Genomic DNA, 4,735 nt, shown 5'->3' with positions numbered 1-4,735 from the left:
CTCCGCTATGTAACAACATAATCAGCAATTATAGCTGCGAAATGGGGAGAAGGGGGAATTTTATCTCATTAGAAAAACCCAAGCAGAAAGTTTTTTTTTTCTGTCACCAGCTCTTTTCTTTAGAATTCAAATGATTCCACTCTAAAGGTGAGGGATCTCAAATCTAATTCCAGTGCAGATAGCTGGTCTAATTAGTGGTATACTTTGGCTAAAATGTGAATGACATTTGTTCCAGCTTGGAGCGGCCTATTAATAGCGGGTGTCAGAGAGACACATTAAGTGTATCATTCGTCTGTCAATTTATCTCTGTCATTATTGTTTCTTTATTTCCTCTGCCACATTATGGTCACTAATTTCTTCTCACTTTTATGAGATTCTTAATGTGGGCCTTTAATGAACTCCAAAAACTCATCCAAACTCTAAAATTAAAACACTAGGCTCCTGTCAGGGCAGCTCGGCAGAGTATAACTTGAATAGTATCATTCTCCTGTCAATTTATTTCCGTCATGATTTTTCTTTATTCCCTGCCACATTATGCCCACTAGTTTAATTCCATTTTTATGTGACTTGTTAATGTGAATTTTAGGTGGCTTTTAATCACCTCCAAATTTGTAGAATATCACAATAAATCATAACTGTACCCCCTCTTATGACAATTTATTTCTGTCATTATTTTTTATTTCTCCTTCCTTATTACAACCCCGTGTTTCATCTCCTACACTGTGACCTTTACATGGCTGCATTTTAAAAAGCAGCACACAGAAAGTTTGCTCTTTCTGAGAAACTGGAAGCAGGAGACGTTCAATAGGTTCAGGTTTTGTTCATCTGCCGTGGGTCACAGGTGTGTTTTACCTCTACCTTGCGCTCTGCTCTTGGTTGGCAAGGTGCAGCTAGTGTCGATCATGCAGAACAGGGACAGAGCGGAACCATGGGTGTGATGGGTAAAAATGGGCACTTGAAATGGACATAGGCAGAGATGATGGGTCGGGTTCAGAAGATGACATTTAATCCCAACAATAATAATCAAATGATTGTGATCCTCCGAAAAGAGCATGCCTCTCTTACACAGACACCTCTCCTGTACCTGGGTATTCTGGGTTCTTCTTGGTTAACTTCATGTCTGAGTGAAGAGATTGGTCAAGCATAGTTAATGATTCAAATCTCTGCTCACATTGTTGGTGTGGCCTGTGAGCTAGTACATGTTTCAGGTCTCCAAAGAGTTGAAAGATAAATCAGAATAAGGGTCACATTTGGTAGCATGTAAAAATTATAGGGAATTCAAATTTCTCTTTCTACAAATAAAGTTTTATTAGAACATTGTGAGTTTTTCACATATGAGTTAGCCATAGCTGCTTTCATGGTTAGGGAAAGAATAGAGTTGCTGCAATATTATTTCTGGCTCAATTCTCGAAGGGTTGTTTGGCATTGTTTTTGTTAGGCTCTTCAGACAGGGTGCTAGCATCAAACCCATGCTGGCTTGAAGATCGCAATTCTCAGCCTTCAAAGTGCTGGGAACCCAGGTCTGTGCTATGTGCCAGGTCTCTGAGAAGGTTCACAGTATCCCACATGACAGATCACAGCCAGTCAAGTAGAGAGGAAACTGATGCCCATGACTGCAGTCTGGGCTATATATTCTGGGTGATCTAATGTATATCTTGGAGGGGCTTTCATTCATCTATAATCTCAATGTATAATCTGAACTTTATATTTGTGAGAAGAATTACAGAAGTAGCAGATGTGGGAGACATAGAGGGGTTTAAAGCATAGCCCTAGAGCTGATGATTTGAGTTCTACTCCACTATGAAAAAAAAAATCAAGATTTAAATCTTGTAGAACATAAGACTCCCAGACACCTCTGCTTAATCTGAATTAGTGTTTCAGACAGGGGTTGGGGCCAGCTGGTCTTTAGGTTACACCAAAAGTTCAGTGTAACAAAGTTTCTAGTAGCACACATAGCATCTTTCAAAGAGTGTGGCTGGCTTGGTTGTTGGGAATTCTAAAACCTGTCACTTGAAAGATAACCCAACCCCCCGGGAGTTCTGCCCTTACGTCTGATCTACAAATCAGTAAGTTATATCATCAGGTTCTTCCTGAATGGCTTTCCGGTTTTCTTTTATCTGTAGGAAAGGGTTCTAAGTATAACATCCACCAGCTCCCCATGCTTTGGAAACCATGTCTTATAGGCATAACTTATCTTGGCCTGGAAAACATCAGTAGCTCCCTTATCTGCAGAATCAGGACAGCAGCATCAGTGCTCAGTCCTATTGTAGGTGACTCCTGCTGCTGGAATACTCTGAGGAGTGGAACTGGCTTCTCTTCCATGATGCTGTCTCTAAGTATCATGGATTCCCAAAGGCTGTTTCACTTTCTCACCCAGAAACCAAGCCACCTGCTACCTGTTCCAGCCACCTGGGATGTAGCCACAGTGCCTGGCTGCCCCAGTACACATTCTCTCTCTCTCTCTCCCTCTCTCTCTCTCCACACACACACACACACACACACACACACACACACACACACACACAAAGTAGTTTTATCTACTGTGAATTACTGTGGTTCTTTGGTTCTGTTCTGATAAAGGAGATAACATGTTCACTTATGAGAACATAGAGGGAATTATCAAGAAGAAAATGTTAAATGTCTGCAGTCTTTGCCTCCAGAAAGTGTGACTTCACTTTGGTTTCCTCTTTGTTTATTTCCAGTCATAACTGAAGTCTCCTGGATAAAATTTAAATTACATACTTGATATTTTATTGGACACATTCTATCAACATGTTTTTTACCCTCAAAAGCTGTTTGTAGCATTGGAATAACAAGACATTCAACAAAGGAGAAAGCTTTAACGCTGTCAAGGAGCCTAAGCTGGCATTGTACTCTGTGATAAAGGGCTGAGAGCTTCAAGGTTGAGGCCAAGAGGAAGATGTCCACCCTCCCAACTGTAGTCAACGTTTTCAACATTTCACTAGAGATTCTACCTGAGGCAGCCAGGCAAAGAAAATAAATAGAGGCTTCCAGATTGCATACAAAGTAACACTACCTTGAAACAAGAAGTCCATCTCTGTGTTTCTAATTCTCTTGAAAGAATTGACTGAAGAGTATTAGAGTCAATTATCAAATTTTCAGAATACAAGATTGAGATGAAATATCAACTATATTTATATTGTATATGCATACCAATGGTGTTTTATTTCTATATTTTATGTTTCACTACATTTCTATAGTAAACCATATAAGAACAAAATCAAAAGGTAGTTTCACTTATAACAATATAGACAAGAAACAAAACATAACAAAAGAAATGGAAGGTCAATATACTAAAACCTAGAGACATTCACTGAACAATACTGAAGAAGACCCAATAAAAAGACAACACAACAAGGCATTCTGCTTGAAGGGCTGAACATAGAAAGAATGATGATATTTGCAAATGAAGCTATAAAGACAGTGCAATGCTTACCAAATGCCACTGGATTTCTCACTTTTCTCTTTTAGAATATTTTTTATCCCTTGAAAATTTTGCATATGTATATAATTTTTTTTACTCACTCATCCTGATCTCTATATCTCCCACTCCCCCCTGGATACTCCCAAATTTATTCTGCTCCCCACTCATGTGCTTTTTATTCTTGTAAACCACTGATTCCAATTGGTGCTGCCTGCTGAAATGTTGACCAATCCTGTTGTACAGGTCTTGTGCAAATAACTGTATCTGCAGTGAGTTGATGAGGCCGATAACCATGTTATGCCTAGCAACAGCCTTTCTTTGCACTCTCTCCATCCTCCAGCTCTCACCTCGTTTCCATCTCTTCTTCCTCCATAGCCTATGGAGGTCCATATAGACCTGCCATTTAAGGATATGCACTCAATGATTATGATCAGCACTTTGACCAATTACAAGTCTCTAGTTGAACTAATGCCCACTGTGGAAAAAGCATCTCTGGTCAAGGTTGAGAGTAGTACCAATCCCCAGGATGTACACGTAAGTATTTAGAAGGCAGTTTGGCAGCATGTCCATTTAGCAAACCACTAGTAGTGGGTTCTACCTTAGAACCTCTGACTATGAGCCATGACCTTTTGACCAGCTCTACAGAACCACATGGAAATTCTCTCTCGAATAGAAAGTAGTTGGCTACCCTACATCATCATGGATACCATTATTACATTGGTATCACTGGATTGCTTACAGGAATTGATAAGCCTGACAATTGATATGAAAATGCAAGGGGCTCATGATAGTTACACGTTCCTAGAGAAGGAACAGTGTTAGAAGACTCACACGTCCCCACTTCAGAGCAGCATATACATTCATAGTTGTCAAGATAGGTTGGCCTTGATATAAGGATATACACAGAGATCAACATCATAGAATCCAGATTCCAAAACCCAGTGCACTCATAAATGTTCAGTTGATATTTCACCAAGAGTGCCAAAACATTTCAATGCAGAAGGGATGGTCAGCAAGTGGTCCTCTTGGTAGATGGTCCGCACCAAGAGGCCAGGTGGGATACTGCTTCATAGACTCTGCCAAGAGAAACTCAGATGGGCTGAAGACCAAAAACAAGGAGATAAAACTACAGAAACCTCGATAGAAAGCACAAGTGGTCGTTTTTACGATCTGGAATCTGGCAATAATTTCTTAGATATGGCACCGAAGGCATAAGCAATAATACACTTGATTTTTATGAAAAGGGTACTTTAAAAGACAGTATTAGGAATGAATGTGAAAAAGGAAAGG

This window comes from Rattus norvegicus, chromosome 1 (genome assembly GCF_036323735.1).
Source record: "Rattus norvegicus strain BN/NHsdMcwi chromosome 1, GRCr8, whole genome shotgun sequence".
In the NCBI taxonomy this organism is placed as follows: Eukaryota; Metazoa; Chordata; class Mammalia; order Rodentia; family Muridae; genus Rattus; species Rattus norvegicus.
This window is presented reverse-complemented; position numbering follows the sequence as displayed.